Raw genomic sequence first — 24510 nt, 5'->3', positions numbered from 1 at the left:
TTTAAATGAAAAAGATAAATATTGAAATCAGAGCAAGACGTGGAGAGACAACATGGCTTGATGGGCTTACGATTGTACCAGGACAGATCACTGATGGACGCGGTCAGGCAATAGTCATCAGGCACTGCGCCCCAGTAATCCCATAGATAATAGGGGATTTACCAGGCTATCGATATAAAAAATAATTTACAGGAAATAATTTGTCTCGATGAAATTACCCTTATACATCTCTGGTTGAAATATTGATCGGCGATAGAAATTCATTCTGCTTCATTTTTAATTCCAGTACTGTTATACTAATCAAAAAACAGAGGACATAGGTTTAGTAGAAGTTGGTAAGGATTTAATAGGAACGCGAGGGGAAACCTTTTTACACAAAGGGTAATGGTTATATGAAATGAGCTGCCAGTCATTGTAGTTAAGGTAGGTACTATCACAATTTGGACAAATACATGGATCGGATAAGTTTAAGGCCAAATGCAGGCAGGTGGGATTAGTGGAGATGGGGCATGTTGGTTGGAGTGGGCAAGTTGGGATGAAGTGCCTGTTTCCATGCTGTATGACTAATCCAAATAGTAGACTTTCTACTGATGGCCTGACATACTAGATCAGAGCTCTTGAGAACCAGGCACAATCCAGCAGTTTTATGCCTGTGGTCATCCAAGTTACATGGATCAGCTTCTCATTGAATAAGCTGCTCATTTATTAGAAATATGGAAGTTCTTTCCTGAAGGTTCTCCGAAAACACCAAAACAATTCGGAATCCTGTTTGGCCTGATTTTGGGTGTTTCTGCAAGTCTGGTCCAGTGCACTGGATGGACAGTGCACTGGATGGACAGTGGAATTTCATTGTTTATAGAACATTCTTGTAATCTTGAAAGTATTTGCTATCATGGATGAATGAGCCTTCTCCTGATGTTTCTGTTGGCCAAGATGTAGCAACGCACACAGAAATCTAACAGGGGTCTGCACAATAATACATGTTGCAATCTGCTCTCCAGTCTCAAGCAGCAGGTTAGACACATGTGTAGCAGATATTCCTCTTTTTTTATTTTCCTTTTGGCAGCGCACATGAGTAACATCTTGACAGAACTAAGCAATCATGTTCTTCAAAGGATTCCTTTTTGCAAATGACAGAAAATATGAAAACAACTTATCAGTGCAGAACAGAAGAATTTTGTGTATTCATGTTAGGATAATCAAACTACTGATGTGCATAAGCATCAGATATAAAATGATGCTTAGACACACTCGGGCCTTTGTTTGTAGAGTCCACCTGGAAGGAATAATCCTGGGAGGCCCCAAAAATCTTTGGTGCACTTTTTACCATTCATTCCTGAAAACTGCTCCAGTTGCCCCCATGTTATTAGAACCTTGAGATTGTTCCATTTCGGCTATGAAATGAGGCTCATCAAAATCAAAGGATCTAATTGTGATTTTCAGGCAGTATATACTAGTGGTAATGGGCAGTCCATGCCAAAAAAACATTCATTTAAGTGCAACAAGCTTTAGTAACTTCCTTAATCCCATTTGGAAGCAAACTTCCTCTCCTGTTGACTTTATGAATGGTGCATTTTTGCTCATACAGAGCGTCTGCTACATGAACACATGTGCAGAGGCTTGTGAAGAATGAATTATGATGAGCTGTTCTACTTATTTCAGGCTTTTCTTGTAATCTAGACAGAAATTGAAGCCTGTCCATTGCAAAGACTTCTAAAAACCATTAGGGAAGATTTCAATAACTGTAAGAACAACTTTCACTGCAAGGTCAGTATTTATTGTCTAATAATCCTACGGACAAGACAGATTATCGTTTTTGAAGATGTATGTCCTCCTATACTGTAAATTAATTCAAAAGGCCAAAAGACTGCTTGCCTGCCCAATCAGCAACAATTCTGCATTGAAAAGAGAATGTTTTGCTTCATGAAGAAAGGATAGACAATGAGAGTAAAACAAGCTGTTGCCAAAATGGTTCGTGTTGATGATTGTGAGTTGGGATGCGAGCTGGATGTTGCTTGATGGTTCCTCCCTATAATCCTTCCACAATATGACAAAGCAAATTGGGTTCTGAGCTCCATAAATAGGGTTTCTTAAGGCAATGATTTACTTTTAATAATTGCTTCTGCAATTATTATGGTAAAATAGGAAATGTCACAGTAGGAGAGACACATGCAATAAATCAACAACCTTTCCTGTGTTCTTAGAACATCCACATAAAGTAAAATTAGAAAAGTGCATTGGGGATCAAAAAGCATTCAATTCATTAATCAATTTTTCACTTGAAAATGCCGGTGAAGGTACAACTATGCAGTGAACCGAGAACAGTTAGTGTCGTTGGAATATTAGGGTTAGAAAATGGCCGACACTGCTGTCGTTGCTTTGATGTGGGACAGCAGAGAATATTCAAGTTGGTTCATTACAGTGATTATCCAATGGGTTGTTTCACTGAAAGAAGTGGACTACTCTTATATTTCAGTATTTTTTTTGGAGCTCTGCTCACGGATGCAACTGGAGAGCATTCTTAAGAGCTGTTGAGAAATTCCCTTATAATAAGGACATGTGCATTTTAGATGCGGTGCTGACTTTTCAAAGAAAGAAAATCAGTTCCTCACTGCAGAGTATTTAGCCTGTGATATACTCTTACAGCAACAATATTCCCTGCCCCAGGTCACTTCTGATCAGTAGTGACCTTCCCTGTAGACACCTGCAGGGCATCACGAGCAGTCTAGGAAACACAATTGCACTCTACCCCCCCCCCCCCCCCCCCCCCCCCCACCCCCTCCCCCCGACACCATAATTGAATTACGAGTGCATTCTCAGGGACAATCGAGGGGGGCAGCCTGGAGGGTCAAGAGAACAGTTCCTATGCTTCAAGAGGCCTCTATCCTCCTGGTTCTTCAATTAAGTATATGAAGTCTACAGTGAATTCTATTGGGCAGCACACTGGTAGAGCAGCTGCCTCATAGTGCCAGAGACCTGTGTTCAATCCTGACCTTGGGTGCATGTTCTCCTTGTGACCATGTGGACTTTCTCCGGGTGCTCCATGAGGATTTGTCAGTTAGTCAGCCTCTGTAAATTGCCTGTAATAGATAAGAAAGTGGGATAACATTAGAACTAGTGTGAACAAGTGATCGATGGCCAGCTTGGACTCGGTGGATGAAGAAACTGATGCCATGCTGTGTCATTCAATCAATTCAATCAAAACTCTACCAAAATGAACATGACCTTCAACCCCTCCAGAGTGACATTGACTAGAAATATCTTTTCAAGATTATTTTATGTAATCTGGACCTTCAGGAAGTGACAGAACTTTATAATTGATGAAGAGCTCTCAGCTGCCATTTGGAGCAATGTTGACATCATTTTGCACCCTCTGAATGTTGGAGAAGCCTGTAATCTGAGCAAATCCTTGTGGGTTTTATTCAAGAAGAAGGTAAGAATTCAATTGAATTCCCCTTGAGGAGCAACCTTCCATGACATTCCACGTGTGGTAGTTTCCTGGAAATTAAAAGACATGGCTTTCATCAGCCATCACCAGCTGTAATGATCCAACAGCTAAGAAGTTGAGGCTAATACTCATCTTCACCCTCAAGGGCAAAGTAGTCCAGCCACAGGTGTGTGGCTGGTGCTCTCCCTGTGGAAGGTGATGGATTTATTTTTCCACTCACCAGACCAGCGACAACACTTCCACTGAGTCTTCAGTTGAACACGTTGAACACAGTTGCCACTGGTTCTTAGAAATTAAACCCAGCAATTAATAATCCCTTTAAATAGATCTGAGATTTATCCCTGCAGCTCAGACCTGATTTCCTACATACAGCCCACTATATTTGTTAATTGCACGGAAGCATATCAATTTCTCTTAATTGGCAACAATGGTGTACTGCTATAGTGTGTAGGAAGGAACTGCAGATGCTGGTTTAAACAGAAGGTAGACCTGAAGAAGAATGGTCTTGACTCGAAACATTACCCATTCCTTCTCTCCAGAGATACTGCCTGTCCCACTGAGTTACTCCAGCTTTTTGTGTCTACCTTCTATGTATTGCTATAGAGTTGATTTCAATTCAGCATGTTCTTATGGAATCACACAAATGAAAGATGCGTTGTGCACAATGCATGCAGGAAGTTTCCTTTCACAATTAGCAATTAATTTATGCTGCAATGCTTTTTTTCATATCATATGTATAGACAAGAGACTGTTGGTTTACTTGTTAAAGAATCATGGAGCAGTACAGATCCGTATTTTTCCTATTTAAACTTCATTACATTGTTCCATGTAACAATATAGAAAGATTCATCTACGAATGTCAACAATTTTTTTTCCTTATCTTGAAATGGGGAAAATTATGATTATCTCCTTTTACATTCAAATTAAATCAGAAAACAACAGAATGCATAAAAATGATACATTTCAACCTATAATCGTATACAGAGTAGAGAGGCACGTGGTTTATAGGGAAATAGAGTTTTCTACCTTCCACTTTATGTTATTTCTGATGAAATGTCTTTTACTTATGCTTGATGCATAAATTCCATAATAGTTTATTTTTAAGTGGAATAAAAGATGAAGCTCCTAAAGGGCCTGGCCCACTTAGGCAACTTTTCAGCGACCATCAAGCTCGAGGCACTCGCCTGAAAAACCGCGAACTGGAACGGCGATCGTCAGACACACACACGCACACGCACACACACACACACACACACACACACACACACACACACACACACACACACACACGCACACACACGCACGCACACACACACACACACACACACACACACACACACACACACACACACACATTGCAAAGGCGGGGCTAGGGAAAGCGAGGGAGGGCTGTCTGAAATTCACATGGTGCAAAGCAAGGTGATACAGACACACAGCGATGAACAGGAAGGTTAAAGACATCCAGCACAGTGTACAGTAAGTCCTTTAAAACAGTGGGGAGCGGAGAAGGGGGGTAGAAAGGGGGGGTAGAAGGGGGGGGGGGGGGGGGGGGGAGAAGCTTGGGGGGAGAAGGGGGGAAGAGAATGGGGGGAGAAGGGGAGAGTGAGAGTGGGGAGAGGGAGGGGGGAGAAGGGGGGGGGGAAGGGGGGGGGAGAGAAGGGGGGAGAGAAGGGGGGGAGAGAAGAGAAGGGGGGGAGAAGGGGGAGGAGAAGGGGGGAGGGGAGAAGGGGCCAGACAACTTTTAATAAGCCAGAGATACACGGCTGTGAAGTTCAGTGGGTATTTTACATTACCGGTCGGTTTTCCTTGGTTCTGAAAACTCGTGCTTACGTTCTTTTTTTCTCCAATGAGCCAATGAAAATGCCCGGTCAGCAAAGGAGATTAACTAAAACTACCCATGGATGCCTCGACCATCTACAACTACATGGCGACCCCACTACCACTGCACCTACGACTAAAAAGTATTGATTTTCTCCATGGTGACCAGTTATTGGTCGCAGAAAATTTTTAAACGTTGAAGAATTTGTTGTGACCATACTGAGGCCGTGACTAGTTCCCAGAATGCGGGAACTCCTCTCGACCATGAAGGAGACTCACCAGAGACCACCAGCGAACATGTGGTGACCATGTGGTGATCATGAGGCGAGCGCAGAGTCTCCTGCACTCGCCTAAAAAGTCGCCTGTGGGACAGGCCCTTAAGCAGAACGTTTTAATCACGGATATTATGGATTAGAGTAAAATGCATAGTTCGAATACCCTGAACATTACCATTCTTGTGTAAGGAACGTACACAGCCTAAAATTTCTAAGAAGCACGTATTTGTGTTCCCTCGTCCTGTTTTAAATTAGAACACAATGAAAATCTTAGTCCCAAAATGATTACAAAACCCAAAAGTTCCAAATGTTAGCATATAGGCAGGAAATGAATGGGAATATTACAATCACTGAAAACATAAAGAAGCATTCAGCATTCAGAGTGGTGTAACATTTCAAGGCAAAGTATTTTCATACAGCATAGCATTTGATTTCAGTCATTCCATCATGACAACACAAATGGAGGCAATCTAGTTATCCACAAAAAAGAAATGAAAATCAGTGGATGTACTAATCATTGGTTCTCAATAAATGAGCTTCTCAGTGGCTGGTTTACTGGGCAGGGTGCCTTCCTGAGCATGGAGTGAAAGCACAAGGAATAGCATGCAAATTCAGTAGTCAAATAATGCAGAATAACCCAGCAAATTACATGAAAAAAACAGGAAACGTCAAATCAGACTGCAGGTGGGAAATACAGTAAAGTGGAAACTCGCTATAAAAATTTGTCTTTAAATTAAAATGATATGACTGATTTAAAAGTCATTGTTCATATATTCAGTCAATGCCCATGTCAGGTCCAAAGGTTTCCAATATAGTGACCGTAAGTTGTTATGGGCAATGGAAATATTTTCAAGTTGAATTTACTATTATTTGTGCAAGTGCAACTGTGTTGATGGTCATTGAGGAGGAGATGTTGTTACCAATCCACACAGAGTGAGGTCTGCCAACGGGGAAGATCAGCATCCAGCTGCAAAGGCAGAAACAGAGATCCAGCCTTGGAGTTTGTTGATGAGTTTGTAGGGGATGATCGCATAGAACTCGATTGTGTTGATGAACGGCAGTCTGCCACAAGTCTTGCTCCTTTCCAGATGATCCAGACCAGTGAGATAACATCTGCTCTAACTTATTGTGGCCATAGTGAAATTGAATCAGGCCTATGTCATTTCTGACGCAGGTGTCCTTGAATACTCCAGCCAGTTGGTCTGCACAGGTCTTTAGCACGCGACTGTGCTGGACACTGCGTGGAATCACCCTCCTGAAGGATGCTCTGATATCTTCCTCAGCGGCTGTGCTCACAGTGTTGTCAGGGGCTGTTGGGGGTTGTGTAGATGTTCTCCCTGTCAAAGCGAGCATAAAGGCATTGAACTCATCTGAAAGTAATAGGTCATCGCCTCTACTTCTTTTTGCGTATGGCGTGCACACCCTAAAGTTGTAAGTCAACTTGTTCTATTTGATCTATTATTTGTGCACGTCGGGTTGATTGCATTAGTTGAAACAGAGTGGACTACATGAACGTTGCAATCTCCCACCCCACCGCCACCTATGGTACCCAGTTTTGTCTTGTAGCAAATGATAGTGTGCAAGTCTTGTCACAGCTGTTGTGCACCCATCTGTGACTCGTGTTTAGTCCAGAATTGTCTCTTTTCACTCACAGGGGCTTCCAGAGATCTAGCCTTCAGTAGCTTACAGATCTCCTGGTTCAAGGCTTCTGGTTGCAGATGACTCCGAATGTATTTTTGTAGGTGCACATCCACCCATGCATTTATTCATGAAGTCCATGACAATTGTAGCATGCTTATTCAGATCCGCTAATGCATCCTTGAACATGCCCAGTCCACCAATTTGAAACTGTCCAATAACCATTCCTTTGCCTACGGGTCCTCTTGGCCAGTGCCGGTTCTTCAGCGTCTGCCTGTCGGCAAGAACATGCACAGGGCAGATGGTCAGAATTTGTGCTGACGAGGGATGGAGTAGTAGGTGTTCCTGATAGTGGCATTGAGTTGGGTCCTCCGGTGTTGAAGGTGACATGCTGATGATACGTAGGGAGATACACCTGCAAGCCAGCCCGGATAAAGTCCTAAGCAATGACGAGGAAGGCATTGGGATACACTGTTTCATATAACATAGAACACGAGCCCGTCAGCCCACATTGCTTAGAGTTAGAGGTTAGTTCATTGTCACTCGTACCAAAGTACAGTGAAAAGCTTTTGTTGCATGCTAAGCAGTCAGTCGAAAGACAGTACATTATTACAAACGAGCCATCCACAATGTACAGATAATTAAAAAAAGGGAATAATGTGAAATGATTGTGCCAAACATGATGCAACTTTGAACTGATTTTATCTGCCTATACATGTTCCACCCTGGGAAAAAGGTTCTGACTGTCTACCCTATTTATGCCTCTCATAAATTATTCATTTCTATCAAGTCTCCCTGTAACCTCCAAAGGTTTCATGCTTATTAATCAAGGCACTCAGTGCCTCAAGTGCTGGCTTGACAAATGCCAGGATGACAGCACAGATGATTGAAGCTTAACTTCCAGATTTTCCAGATGGTGGAGTGGGAATGGGACACGACCACCACATCCAAGCACTTTGATGAGATTGTGAAGAACCACATGCTACCACTTCATGCTTTTCCTGATGTTGCCATCTGGTCCATGCGGTGGATGGAAATACTATCCTTTGATCTGTCACCTGGCAGCAGCGTCCTCACCCTCACGTGGTCCATCCTCGTCCGTCGATCGGTGGCATCATCGACCGCCACACTGACCTTTCCACTGTTGCCGCTGGGTGCTCTCCGGACACCTCCATGGCACCGTCCCAGGCCCCAGGCCCCTGTCGCGAGCTCTGTTGATCCTCGGCTTCTCCGCGGCCCGCCATTTCCTTCTGATACAGCATTCCTCTTCAATCTTTTATCTTTTTCTTTAACATTTATATATTGGTTAGGGGTTCACGTTCACCAAATTCGTATGGTCCTTTAGGCAGTCATAAGATCACCAAAGCATTTAAATGGATTTTAAGCCCATTTCCTGCTGCTGTGGTTCTAGCTGCAGATATCAGCTTCAAAAGGTCAGAAGGTGATCATACAAATGTCTTCCTGCATGTTGCCTGCAAAGTGTCACTTCTCTCTGGTGTCATCTTGTAAAAATAAATTCTTCAGATGGTGCAGAAAGCCATTCCTTTGTGGTTAGAAGCAATGAATAGGGGAAAAAAAGAAACTATAGTGGGTAATTGATGGTGAAAGATGAGCTGTGCTCTCCAGATTTTCATTCTAAAGTTTAATATTGAACAAATGTCTGAATGCAACACCAGATTCATTGTCACACATTCCTTAGAAAACTAATAGTGATTATTAGTTATTAAAGAGACACATGAAAAGCATCTTGCAGCTGTAATCACACCAGAACAAAAGTATGATTTAAGTTTCTCAGCAGTGGGTTATGTGATCCATCAAGTGTGTATGGAGCAAATGTGTATTCTCAGGGCAATGACAGCCACGTCTGTATGGGAAGTATTCATTAGGGTTAAACCTGAGATTCCTCCGTAGAGACCTGAACCACAGATAAAGCTTCAAGAGTGTTTTTCAACAGATCATAAACCAAAAGTGAAGCAGAGAGATTGTTACTCCATGATCCAGGATCAATCGCAGTTTTGTCTGGGGAATATGTATCTACAAACCTTATGGTATTCAACACTAACAGCTGATGGGTCTCACCAACTTTACATCAACAAATCTATGTGTAGGAAAAGCTGTCATGGAAACTCTGGACAAAACACAAAAATACAGACAGGCCTAAACATTCATAGAGTTACAGAGTCAAATGGCATGGGTCCAACTTGTCCATGCTGATGACAATGCCACATCCAAACCAGTTCTACTTGCCCACATTTGACCCATATCCTTCGAAAACCTTTTCTCTCAACATATCTGTCCAATATTAAAACAGGATTTAGATCAACTAGGAAAATGGAACAAGGAACAGTGGATGTAATTGTACTCAGATAACTGTAAAGAGTTGAATTTTGCAAGTTAAACCAGGGCAAAACATCTATCTATCCATACATAACTAAAGCTCTGATTTTATTATCTTCCGGTTTGCACGGTCATTCTATTTGCCAGCTTACTCACCGTTCTCCAGAACTGCGATTGCACCAAGTGTCGTTCCAATCGATGGTCTAATATAAAAGTTAGCGAGGTTCAGCGCCATGTGGATTGGTCTTTTCTCCTGTCACCCCTTCCTGCACCATCGCGTCTTAACTGGAGCTGAGGAAGGCTCTGGATGGCCGGCGGACGTCTCCAACCAGACACAATTTTCGGAGGGAGATTGGGTCGGAGACCCGACCCGAAGCAGCCCAGTGTTGGAGACCCAGCCCAGTGTTGGAGACCCAGCCCCCAGCCCAGTGTTGGAGACCCAGCCAAGTGTTGGAGACCCAGCCCATGTTGGAGACCCAGCCCAGCCCAGTGTTGGAGACCCAGCCCAGTGTTGGAGACCCAGCCCAGTGTTGGAGACCCAGCCCAGCGTTGGAGACCCAGCCCAGTGTTGGAGACCCAGCCCAGTGTTGGAGACCCAGCCCAGTGTTGGAGACCCAGCCCAGTGTTGGAGACCCAGCCCAGTGTTGGAGACCCAGCCCAGTGTTCGAGACCCAGCCCAGCCCAGTGTTGGAGACCCAGCCCAGCGTTGGAGACCCAGCCCAGCGTTGGAGACCCAGCCCAGCGTTGGAGACCCAGCTAAGCGTCGGAGACCTAGACCAGCGTCGGAGACCTAGCCCAGCCCAGCCCAGAGTCGGAGATGTCGCCGATGTTGCCAAACAAAAAATTGAGACTCTGATCCCGGCGGAGGTGAATGCCAGCGCCCTCTCGCAACGTCAGCTCCAGCCCCTTCCCCTCTGGTCACACTCACTGGTGGCTCCTGCCCCCCTCTCCCGTGATACCACCCTCTCCCCCACACCCACCATCTTTTCTCTGAGCTCTCTCCTCCCCTCATAACCCCCATCACAACACCCCCCCCCCCCGCCCACCCCCCCCTCCCCCACACCACCCCCCCCCTCGCCCACAACCCCCCCTCTCCTACAGCCCCCCTCCCCCTCAAACCCCCCTTCCTCACCCCCCTTCCCCCACCCCCCCCCTCCCCACACACACACTCCTCCCGGTGTGACTGGGACCCAACGGGTCCCACTTAGTCTAGTACATAGTAAATGCCAGGGCCCTGGAGAGTGTTGTAGAACAGAATTAACTCGAGGTATAAGTACATAGTTCCTGAAAGTGGTGACAGGCCGACATGGTAGTGAAGAAGGCATAGACACACTTGCCTTCATCAGTCAAGGCATTACGAACAAGACTTGGGATCCCATGTTACAGTCAGTCGGTCAGTCAATTCTATTTGTAGCACATTTAAAAACAACTCATGTTGACCAAAGTGCTGTACATCAGTGCAGATACTAATGTGCTACATACAATGGTACACAGACCTAACAATACATCCATAAACTGTTTACAGCACCCCCTCAGAGGGCTTCAAAAATGCTAGGGAGTAGAAATAGGTTTTGAGCCTCTATTTAAAGGAGTCAATGGAGGGGGCAGTTCTGATGAGGAGAGGGATGCTGTTCCACAGTCTAGGTGCTGCAACCGCAAAAGCGTGGTCACCCCTGAGCTTAAACCTAGACCGTGGGATAGTCAGTAGCCCCAAGTCGGCCGACCTGATGGACCTGGAGGTAGAATGGTGGGTTTGAAGATTGTTGATGTAGGTGGGGGCAAGCCCGTTAAGGGCTTTGCATATGAATAAGAGGAGCTTGAAGTTGATTATGTACTGTACTGGGAGCCAGTGGAGAGAGGCCAGAATCGGGGTGATGTGGTCCCTTTTACGGGTACCCGTCCGAAGCCTGGCTGCGGCGTTTTGAACCAATTGCAGGCGGAACAGGGATGATTCGCTGCTTCCAGTGTATAGGAGTTGCAGTAGTCAAGGCGGGAGTAGATTAATGCGTGGATGATTTTTTCAAGGTCGTCGAATTGGAGGAATGGTTTGATTTTAGCTATGGTACGAAGCTGGAAGAAACTAGCTTTTACCTCAGAGTTGACTTGCTTGTCAAACTTTAATGTGGAGTCAAATATCACACCAAGGTTTTTGACATGCGGTTTGACTAAGGAGGTTAGGCTTCCAAGGCTGCCTGTTATCGTTTTGATAGTCGGAGAGGCCGAGTAGGATGAATTCAGACTTGCTCTCCTTTAGTTGGAGGAAATTCTGGGTGATCCAACATTTTATGTTCTCGAGGCAATGCATGAGGCTGATTAAATTGGACCAGTTGCTGGGTTTCAGGGGGAGAGAGCTGTGTGTCATCTGCATAATGGTGGAAAGAAATCCCGTACCTTTGAATGACTTGGCCGAGGGGGATCATGTACAGGGAGAAGAGAATGGGGCAAAGGATGGAGCCTTGCGGCACCCCACAGAAAAGGATAGCTGGGGAAGAGAAAGAATTGCCTATGTTGATAGAGAAACTCCTATTTTTGAGGTAGGAAATGAACCAGCTCAGGGCAATGCCATCAACATCAACCCCGTACCGGAGACGGTCAATTAGGATGGTGTGGTATGGTCCACTGTATCAAACGCTGCGCTGAGGTCGAGAAGGAGCAGGATTGCACTGTCGTCGGAGTCAATGGTGAGAAGCAGGTTGTTGTGTACCTTCAACAAGGCAGACTCTGTGCTGTGTTGGGCCCTGAAACCTGATTGGAAACTTTCCAGGATGGCATTTTGGTGTAGGTAAGGCATTAGTTACTTTAGAAACCTTTTCAAGGACTTTTGAGAGGAAATGTAGTTTGGAAATAGGTCTGTAGTTGCTAGGCAAGGTGGTTGTCTAGGTTAGGTTTCAGGAGGGGCTGGACCACCGCATGCTTGAAACAGGTTGGAACAGTGCCAGTGGCCAGAGAACTGTTTTTTTTTTTTTTTTTTTTTAATATTTTATTTTATTAGTACAATCATATGGCACCAAAGTGCTTAATATACAGTGGCTTGCAAAAGTATTCATACCCCTTGAACTTTTCCACATTTTGTCACGTTACAACCACAAACGTAAATGTATTTTATTGGGATTTTATATGATAGACCAACACAAAGTGGCACATAATTGTGAAGTGGAAGGAAAATGATACATGGTTTTCAAATTTTTTTACTCTTCTCTAAGTACCTCTGTCGATGGTAGGTCTATATTTAGAATACTATTATATAAATATGATATTAATTTTTGTGAGTCAGCTTCAATATTCATTGCTTTTTCCAATAAGTCAGGAGTTACTTTTTGATATCCTTGTATATATTTTTTCATGAAATCGCAAATCTGAAGATATTTAAAATATTGGTTGTTTTTCAGTTTAAATTTTAATTGTAATTGGTGGAATGATAGTAGGTTTCCCATTTCGTACATATCCCCAATCCTTCTAATTCCGAGACTTTCCCATTGGTTATATGTCTTATCCATAAGAGATGGTTTAAATAAAGGGTTAAATAAAGAGAACTGTTGATGATGGCGAGGATGCAGGGACCGGCTATTGCAATGACATCCTTCAGAAGGGCAGTGGGGACAACATCAAGGTGGCACGTGGCAGGTTTCATAGTGGAGACAAGCTTAACAAGGGAGGGTAAAGTAACGGGTTGGAAGCAGTCTAATTTAGAAAATCAGACCAATGAGACAGCTAGGTCATGGGTGGGAGGGGAAATATTCGTTCTAATGTTCTCAACTTTGCTGGTGAAAAAAGTAGAGAATTCTTTGCTCTTAGCAGGGGACCCAGCTAAGCTGGTACTGGGGGCGGGACATATGACAGAGGTAATAGTACTAAATAGGACCTTGGAATTATGAGTGTTTTTGGAAATAGGGTCGGAAAAGTATTGTGTTCTCGCAGACTTTACTGCTTCCTGGTATTTGAGTAGATTGTTTCTCAGAAATTCGAAGGAAATTTGAAGCTTATCACATTTATACTTCCGTTCTGATTTTCTGCACTCTCTCCTTAGGCGGTGTCATTGAGCATAGGCCAACCTTTTGGCTTAGGCTTTTTTATTTTAAGAGGAGCAGCAGAATCCAGGATGGAAGAGCAAGTGGTATTGAATAGACGAATTAGATCGTCAGTGCTGAGATGGGGGGGAGAAGCCTCGATGGTGCAGATGTCGGGAGCAGCTATGAGAGCTTCAGAGAACTTACTGGCAATCAATGAGTTTATGTAGTGGGAGTAACGAACAGGGAGATGAGATTTTGAGGGAGAGAAAGGCAGAGATGCATCAAATATGATTGCGCTATGATCTGACAGACAAGCATCAATAATTTCTATATTACAAATTAGGAGACCGGTCGATAGCACCAGATCAAGTGTATGGCCAAGCTTGTGAGTGGGTCCAGTGGTAAGTAGTCAGATTGAAGGACTCAACCAGGTGCATAAATTCACTCACAAGAGGCTTAGTGGGACAGCAGACATGAATGTTAAAATCATCAAGAATCAAGACCCGGTCGAACAACAACTGTACAGGTTGTTCATGAAGCCGCACTCGGGGTAGTGCATGCATTGTAGTCACTAGTGAGAGAAAAGATGTCATTAAACTGGAAAGGGTGCAGAAAGATTACCAAGTCAAGTTTATTTGTCACATGCACATACGAGATGTGCAGTGAAATGAAAGTGGCAATGCTCGAGGACTTTTGTGCAAAAGACAAACAACAAAACAACCAAACAAATTATAAACACAATCATAACACACATATTCTTTTACATAATAAATAATGGAAGGAAAAACGTTCTGTAGAGTTAGTCCCTGGTGAGATAGGCGTTTACAGTCCGAATTGCCTCTGGGAAGAAACTCCTTCTCAACCTCTCCGTTCTCACCGCATGGCAACGGAGGCGTTTGCCTGACCGTAGCAGCTGGAACAGTCCGTTGCAGGGGTGGAAGGGGTCTCTCATGATTTTGTTTGCTCTGGAGTTGCACCTCCTGTTGTATAGTTCCTGCAGGGGGGTGAGTAAAGTTCCCATAGTGCGTTCGGCCCGAACGCACTACTCTCTGCAGAGCCTTCTTGTCCTTGGCAGAGCAATTCCCAAACCAGATGGTAATGTTCCCGGACAAGATGCTTTCCACCGCCGCTGCGTAGAAGCACTGGAGGATCCTCGGAGACACTCTGAATTTCCTCAATTGCCTGAGGTGTTAAAGGCGCTGCCTTGCCTTACTCACCAGTGCTGAGGCGTGTGATGACCATGTCATATCCTCAGAGATGTGGACTCCCAGATATTTAAAACAGTTCACCCTATCCACAGGATCCCCATTTATCCTCAATGGAGTGTACGTCCTCGGATGATGTGCCCTCCTAAAGTCCATGATCAGCTCCTTTGTTTTTTTGATGTTCAAGAGGAGGCTGTTATCCTGGCACCAGAGTGCTAGATCAGCCACCTCCTCCTCCCGGTAGGCCCTCTCATCGTTGTCTGAGATCAAGCCCACCACCACAGTGTCATCAGCAAACTTAATTATTGAATTGGAGCTGAACCTAGCCACACAGTCATGTGTGTACAGGGAGTACAATAGGGGGCTGAGGACACAACCCTGGGGCGATCCTGTGCTCAGGGTGAGGGAGTCCGATGTATTCCCTCCCATCTTGACTACCTGGGGCCTGGCGGTAAGAAAGTCCAGGACCCAGGCACACAGGGCAGAGGATGCCGCATGATGGCTGCCTCGCCAACGATCTTTCTTTGTCTTCTTCCTTTGTGTTTTTTGTTTGTTGTAAAATGTATGTTTTAGTTTATATTTAGTTTTGTATTTGTTGGGGGTGGGGTGTGACAAAACGCTTCTTATCTCTTTCCTCAACAGAGATGTACCTTTTCTGTGTCTTATCTCCGTCTGCACTGCGGCCTAACATCATAGAGCTACAACCTCATATAAGCTCTGAATTACAATAGACTATTGTAGCGGCGCCTGCTGGCGTATGCAGATATCGAACCCGGTGTTCGGAAGCCACGGTCACGTGACTCGGGAGGGGCTGCTTGTTTTGCGCAGTTTTACACTTGCACGCGTGAGTTGGGCAAGGCCACTTTAATTAGGCACGGCAACTTTAATTCGGCACGGCAACTTTAATTCGGCACGGCAACTTTAATTAGGCAAGGCACTTTAATTAGGCAACACAGCTTTAGCATTTCCAAACCAAAGGCAACAGCTTTAGCATTTCCAAACCAAAGGCAACACAGCTTTAGCATTTCTAAACCAAAGGCAACACAGTTTTAGCATTTCCAAACCAAAGGCAACACAGCTTTAGCATTTCCAAACCAAAGGCAACACAGCTTTAGCATTTCCAAACCAAAGGCAACACAGCTTTAGCATTTCCAAACCAAAGGCAACACAGCTTTAGCATTTCCAAACCAAAGGCAACACAGCTTTAGCATTTCCAAACTATATTTTCAAACCACATCAAGGGGACTGACAGGTCAGTAAAACCACTCACAGTTAGTAGACATGTGTTCAGTGTTAATCACAGCTCAGAAAGAGAGACGTGACCCTCTCGCTCCCCCATCTTGCAGAAACTGCCTGAGGCACAACACTTTCGGGTTTTATAGTCCCTCCAGAAGGAGTGGCCTTCAGGAGAGAGAATCTCAACATTTTTTAAACACTAATAACTCTTTTATTTTTCATCGATGGGAAAAATCCCCTTGCCTTGCGCAGCAGAGAGGGACTCTAAGTAAGATGGCCAAACATCACAGCTGTAAGTGGCAGCATTTTTTGTAAAATCAATATACAGAACAACAGGAAGTGGGCAAGATCAGACTTTTAGTAATATAGAAGTGAGTATGTGTATATATACACACTGAACTTTTTTTCTCTCTCGTTCATCATATTATTTACAGTGTACTATGTCTTCGAGCCTGCACCGCCATTCAATATGATCATGGCTGATCATCCAACTCATTAACCTGTACCTGCCTTCTCTCCATACCCCCTGATCCCTTTAGCCACAAGGGTCACATCTAACTCCCTCTTAAATATAGCCAATGAACTGGCCTCAACTACCTTCTGTGGCAGAGAATTCAAGAGATTCACCACTGTGTGAAAAATGTTTTTTCTCATCTCGGTCCTAAAAGATTTCCCCCTTATCCTTAAACTGTGACCCCTTGTTCTGGACTTCCCCAACATCGGGAACAATCTTCCTGCAACTATCCTGTCCAACCCCTTAAGAATTTTGTAAGTTTCTATAAGATCCCCCCTCAACCTTCTAAATTCCAGCGTGTACATGCCGAGTCTATCCAGTCTTTCTTCATATGAAAGTCCTGACATCCCAGGAATCAGTCTGGTGAACCTTCTCTGTACTCCCTCTATGGCAAGAATGTCTTTCCTCAGATTAGACCAAAACTGTACGCAATACTCCAGGTGTAGTCTCACCAAGACCCTGTACAACTACAGTAGAACCTCCCTGCTCCTATACTCAAATCCTTTTGTTATGACTGCTAATATCAAATCCGTTTGCTATGAATGCTAACATTGGAGCATCACAGAGAATTTGGAAACAAAGGGGGTGAAATCAGTAATGATTGCAAACAATTGTATTCTGAACTATTGATAGAGCAATATTCACTTATTATATGGGCGACTGCAGTGTAACAATTATATTATAATGTTAGAATGGTTCCTGGCTCATTTAGCATTGTCCCTTTGTGTAAGTCAGAAGAATTCAGGTAAAAGATTCTATTCAAAGAGGACACAAAATGCTGGAGTAACTCAGTAGGTCAGGCAGCATCTCTGGAGACCATGGAAAGGCGATGTTTCGAGTCGAGAGGGATTATGACCCGAAATATCACCTATCTATGTTCTCCAGAGATGCTGCCTGACCTGTTGAGTTACTTCAGCACTTTGTGTACTTTTGCATATTAAACAGCACATGCATTTCTTTGTTTCCACATCCTATCCAAAGTTGGGTACAAAAACTAGTCTGACACTCAGGGTCAATACCAAATGCATTTCGTATGTTGGCTTTTGGGTGAAATCGGGCCTCATCTATTCCCTCAAACGGATATTATTCTTTTTATGGCAGAATAGTCTCCACTATTGTCCCTGTACCCAAAAAGACAAGGATTACTGGTCTTAATGACTACAGCCCTTTCGCACTGACCTCTGTAGTCATGAAGACCCTTGAAAGACTTGTGCTGGCCATGCTGAAAAATATCATGAACCCCCTGCTGGACCCTCTGTAGTTTGCATACTGGGCCAATAGATTGGTGGATGATGCAGTCAACCTATGCCTGCACTTCATCCTCCAGCACCTAGACCTTTGGTTGTTGATTTTCGCTCTGCATTCAACACCATTGTGCCAGAGCTACTACACTCCAAACTCTCCAAGCTGACTGTGCCTGAACCCCTCTGTCATTGGATTACAAACTTTCTGAAAGACAGAAAGCAGCATGTGAAGCTGGGAAAGCACATTTGGGACCCGCAGACCCTCAGCATTGGAGCACCGCAAGGCTGTGTACTCTCTCCTCTCTTTTACTCTTTCTACACCAACGACTGCATCTCCACAGAGTCCTCTGTCAAACATCTCAAGTTTGCGGATGAGACAACCCTGATTGAACTGATCCAGGACGATGAGGAATCTGCCTACAGTCTCCTGGTGCAATCGTATAAACCTGGAGCTCAATGCTCTTAAGACAGTGGAATTGATAGTAGACTTTAGGAGAGTTCCCCCTCCCCTCCCCCCACTCACCAACAACCACACCACAGTCACATCTGTGGAGCCTTTTAAGTTCCTTGGAACCATCATCTCCAAGGACCTGAATGGCGGGCCACCATCGACTCCACAGTCAAAAAGGCCCAACAGAGGATGTACTTCCTGTAGCAGCTGAGGAAACACAATCTGCCACAAGCAATTCTATACTACCATCGTAGAGTCTGTCCTCGCCTTCTCCATCATGGTCTGGTTTGGCTCAGCCACCCAACACGACATCCGGAGGCTGCAGCGAATCGTCCGATCAGCTGAGAAGGTTCTTGGCTGCAACCTTCCCCCTGTTGACGAACTGTACATTGCAAGGGCCAGGAAGTGAGCGGGTAAGATCATCTCTGACCCCTCTCACCCGGGCCACAAACTCTTTGAATCACTTCTCTCTGGAAGGTGACTCCGGGCTGTTAAAGCTGCCACATCCAGTCATAAAAACAGCTTTTTTCCAGTAGTAGCTCTACTCAATGACCAAAAGTCTGTAGCATCATTTTGCTCTGGTATTTAATTTCATTCACATGTTTAAACTGTAATGTTTTATTATTAATGTTTAATGTTTTATGTGTCATTCTTAATTGTTACTATGTCGTGTTGTTACTTGCGAGTGGAGTTCCAAGGCAAGCTCCTTGTATGTGTACATACATGGCCAATAAACTTATTAATTAATTAATTAATTAATTCATTCATTCATTCATTTTGTAAAAGAGTAAAACACAAAATGCTGGATAAAAGGAATGGGTGACGTTTTGGGTCGAAACTTTCCTTCAGACTGAGTCAGGGGAGAGGGAGATGGAGATATGGAAGGATAACCATATAACCATATAACCATATAACAATTACAGCACGGAAACAGGCCATCTCGACCCTTCTAGTCCGTGCCGAACACGTATTCTCCCCTAGTCCCATACACCTGCGTTCAGGCCATAACCCTCCATACCTTTCCCGTCCATATAACTATCCAATTTATTTTTAAATTATAAAAACGAACCTGCCTCCACCACCTTCACTGGAAGCTCATTCCACACCGCTACCACTCTCTGAGTAAAGAAGTTCCCCCTCATGTTACCCCTAAACTTCTGTCCCTTCATTCTCAAGTCATGTCCCCTTGTTTGAATCTTCCCTACTCTCAGCAGGAAAAGCTTATCCACGTCAACTCTGTCTACCCCTCTCATCATTTTAAAGACCTCTATCAAGTCCCCCCTTAACCTTCTGCGCTCCAAAGAATAAAGCCCTAACTTGTTCAACCTTTCTCTGGTGTGACAATGAGAGATCAAAGGGGAGGAAGATCGATGAAAATGTAGAATGGATCATTGTTAAATAGATGAAGCTGACAACGAGCCATACAAAGATTAATAGAATCAGGAGGACAGTCAAACTAGTCAGAGAACCAGGATGGGGAGGGATGGAGAGTGAGGAAAAGCAAGGGTTACTTAAAGTTAGAGAAGTCAATATTCATACCTCTGGGCTGTAAGCTACCCAAGCAAGCTATGTTGTGCTATTGAGTAGATGGCTTATTCTGCTCCTTCATATCCCCACCCCAATTCTGTGTCCTGCCTCTCATATATCCTTTGATTAACTTTTATAAATAATTGGTTATCCTGTTATTGCCACACTTTCATTTGTGAGATCTTGCTTTTTGAAATTTGGCGGCCATATTTTCTAATAAACAACAGAGTAATATAGCACAGCTTTGTGGGCCATTCCGCATCCTCAATAATTTTATTCTATACTGTCGAAAGTATAAAGCAAAAATCAGGATGACCAGTTAAATTATCTTCAAACTATATGATGACACTAAAATGTTCACAAAGATGTACTCCATAACACTTCAGTACTCTCAATAACAGACTTGTCATATTTTAGTTCTTACTGAGGATGGCAGTGCAGGGTTTATTTCCAGAGAGTGTTTGATTCTGGATAAAATCCCAGGATACCATTTCAGTTGGTTCATGTTCAAGAAATTCATGAATGATGCTCAGATTGTGTGACAGCGTATAATTAACAGATGTCTGAGAGAATATTTTTGATATACAAAGAAAGGGGAACTGAAGCTGCAGCATAACATATATTTCATAATAAGGGATAATAGGTTACACAGGAATGTCATTACTGAAATTATATCAGTTATTAATCAATGGCTACAGTACAAAATGGGAGAAAATAGTCTGGAAAATATTTTAAACAGTTTGAATCTATTCTGCTGAAACTGAAAATAAACTATTCTTTTATATAAAGCAGGCCGAGAAATTTCAAAAAGAAATTACAATATGAGGAAAAAACACAAATTTCTTCTATTGAAGTTGGTTGCTTGACATTTATTTTGTTGTTGAATGTGGAAAGTCCCCCATAAAAGTTCGGCTAAAAGCATATTTCCTTGGTCACTGCAGATTTTCTGTCCTTTATTTATGACTCCAAGACAACGGAAAGTGAACTCTGCCTTGATGTGTCAGGAAGTGTGAATAAATTTTGCCAGATACAACTTTGTGAAATGTTAGCTAACGTTTTTCCACCTGTACGCCGCACATTCATTCCATTAAATGTTCCACAGACTGTAAATATGAACAGGATAACAATGTGTACTTCTTCACCAGGAGACAGGTTGAACTAAAGGTCCTGGTATGTGGAACAACTCAGTTTTGTAAGGAAATCTACAGGTGGCCTGTTGTCATTGTTTAATTACGTGAAGATCTCTATTACATGTTGAACATTTTAACTTTGGATTAAATATGCATTATTTGGTTTAGGTTTAGTGTTGCTGTATAATATCAAATATTCTGCAAAGTTTCAGGTTAATGCTTGAATCAATGAATAGTCTACATTGAAGATTGCTGTAATGTTTCTAATGTCCATCAATGCATTTTTTCCAAAACAAAGCAATTTTAAAAACATCAAAACTTGCCTTATTATGGAATTTTACTCGTTATCCACATCAGAGGACAGAGGCATGCAACCTTAAATTTATTTACAAATTATTTAACAGCAAGTAATCTAACAATTCATTTGATACCCTTCAATACCTCATATTTCATTGTTTATTAATATGTATTTCATTGATGGGAAAACAATCTCTGATGTCGTTAAACAAATATTTTTTGCTCAAAGTGACTGTAAGTCTTGTAGAATATGATGGTTGAAATATGCTGGGGAAAATCATTTTGCAAATTGGGCAATTGCTCAAACATACTCACAAATGCATAGACACATTCTGCAATTGAGAGAATTTGCCCATAAATTACTGGAAGTGTGAACCGAAGGAATAGACCTTCTGGGAGCTTGGTAAACAATGGGACAAGAATCCAGGTTCACGACTAATGAGACCGAAGAACGGAGAGGGAAACAGTCCGGTGTGAATTCACCAGTGAATCAGGCACAAAAATAAAAAAATTAAAATAAATATTAGCTTAAGAGAACAAAGGCAAAATAAGATTGTAAGGAAAATTTAAATTACTTTATACTATTTCATTTTTATTAGCATTTTCTGCGTTATTAGAAAAAACTTTCAGAGGCTAAGGTGCACCTTTATAAATATAGTTTCCCAATTATCTTGACAAATTGTTAAATTTACACTGCACACATTCATTTTTCACAATACCCTTTCTATATAGGCCATCAAAGCAAGAAACAAGATTTTATCCGTAACCTTGATAATACCTGTACAAAATTAACATTTCCGCTCTGCCCTTCTACCCCATGCTCCATATATCACGCAAAAATTATATTCTGGGTTTATCAACCTGCTCCTAGATGTTTGTCATTGTGGATAGTGTTTTTTTTTAGTTTTTAGGTGTTTATTATTTTTATTATTTGTATTCTTCAACATTGAATGTGTATACTCATTCCTGTCTTTGATTCCAGAAACTACCACTTCATATTGATAGTATTGAAATACATGTTCTACTTGTCTGTCCATTCTGTTCAACTCTATTACAATGTTCAAAATAATCAGCCTTGAGGGTAGAGCTCTGCAATGTGTTATTTAGGTCTATCTGTTGGTGACATTCCAATCCATAGGGAATATTTATTGGACTAGTGGTTCCAGCAACTTAATTGGCCTAATTAGTTATACTGCACTGAACAGCAAAGTAAATGAAGAAGAAAATCACTGGAGGTCAATACTGGCTAGACCATTTCAGGTTGAGGAGACCAAAAGAGGTACCTCTCCAACAATATAGAAACAGTAACTGCAGATGCTAATTTACACTAAAGGACAAAAAGTGCCAGAGTAACTCAGCAGGTCAGGCAGCATCTCTTGAGAATATGGATAGGTAATATTTTGGGATGAAATGTAATGTAACACAACATATCATCTACCCATTTCTTCCAGAGATGCTGCTGAATTACTCCTGCACTTTGTGACCTCTGTAACAAAGTTGTCATTTAAACATTGTTCACATCAACGAACAAAAAATTGTCCCGTTAATATTGTACACCAGATATGTAATCGATCTCTCTGAATGGCCTTCCCTGAGCCAGGGTACTGTCCAATTCACCTCTACCATATTTAGGACATTGGACATTCCCCCTGGAACTGTTGCTCTGCAATGCTGCAAATTATATTCTGCGCTCATGTATCTTTCCCTGTGTTCCTCCTATTATATTTGAGTTTGGCTTGATTGTATCTATGGATAGCTTTATCTGATTTGATTATATAGCATGCAGAACAAAGCTTTCCACTGTACCTTGGTACACTCAACAATAATAAACTAATGTTCAACCTAAACAGAATGAATGCATTGGATACTTCAGGATGAATTGGATGCAGTTTTGACATAAGGTTAGACTTAAGACCAGTATATCTGCCATTCAACTGTTAAAGCAAGGACAATGTTGGCAGATTGATGGCGATTATTAAATTATAGATGTGACGCTATATAAATAACTATTCATTGTCTATTTATCTGAGATTGAAGTGTGGTATAGGATGAGGACCAGATGATGATTACAATCCCACGATCAATTGGTTTACCAATGTACCTAGTGGCTCCTTCACTTTATTACAATTGTAACAAGACAACATTAAAGGCAACAGGTAATGTTGAGAAGGGCACCTATATTAGGGCACCAAAGTAGCACACGGATATACAATGTGTGTTGTTTGTACTGCCCCGTACCATTCGTCGGTAAGAAACAGCGGCAGACATATGTTAACTCTTCCAATCACTGAAGTGGTTTCATGGATATTAGACTCATCCCTTTGGTTAAGCTGTGGCAGATATCGGTTTTTGAAGTCTGACATCTGGTAATGTCAAATAAAGAAACGTTTGCAATAAATCACCCTTTAGCAGACCAAATGAAACCGGCGTACGGAGAACCATTCCATGCTGAATAGTATGGAAAATGAGGGATCAAAGGCCATGGTTCCGACCCACAAACATATTCTCCCTGTTATTTCACAGCCAGGTTAGTCGGATGGCACTGTGGAAATCAATATGTTTTAAAACAATCACATTTTCTTACGATTTGCTCCACAAACTATAGGAAAAATGAAAACGCGAGGGTAATGATTTGGCCAACAGAAAGCATTGAACGCGAGGTTGCGAAAATGATGAGTGAAACATGTAACATCAAAGGAGCAAGGGTCAGCCGTTAGTTCAAAAAAGCGAATTTATTAAATCAGACTCAACTATAATCTATTATTAAAACATACTTCATAGCTATAAGGAACACCAACAGTTATCATAATATTTATCCACGGATGATTAATTTTCTCTGTGGTTTCCATTTACGGATGGGTCTGGGAAACGGAACCGACCGTCAATAAACATTCCGATCTGCTACAGTACATTCTGGGGGAAATAAATATCAAATCAAATAAAGCGTCGATCATCTCTGACGGCTGGCCTTTTGAGTTATAGAATTCAGAACCTGAATACAACCCGTTGTAAAAGGGAGGGTATTGCATAAGCGCGAACAACGTTTAGGGCGCTTCTATTTATACAAGACTTTACACTGCGATTAAAAAGGGATGGCATCGTGTAACTCAACCTGTCTCTCCGCAATTACTGAATCAGCACATTCTGCACTGCCCGTATCTACAAGGCTCGCTGTATTTTACTGGTCTACATTACATCGCTAGTTATCGCTCGCTGTTCCACGAACACACGTTACCAGTTATTAAAGATCAAGTGCTATTTGTCTTCTGGTCAAAGGCAAGAATTTATAAGGCACACTAGTTATTAAGTAAAAGACTACCCAATAAAATAACAATGAAAGTGAAATGCAAACAGTTTAAAAGTTTATCATAACACCGGCA

Source organism: Leucoraja erinacea, chromosome 2, assembly GCF_028641065.1.
Source record: "Leucoraja erinacea ecotype New England chromosome 2, Leri_hhj_1, whole genome shotgun sequence".
In the NCBI taxonomy this organism is placed as follows: Eukaryota; Metazoa; Chordata; class Chondrichthyes; order Rajiformes; family Rajidae; genus Leucoraja; species Leucoraja erinaceus.
Note: the sequence above shows the minus strand (reverse complement) of the source record.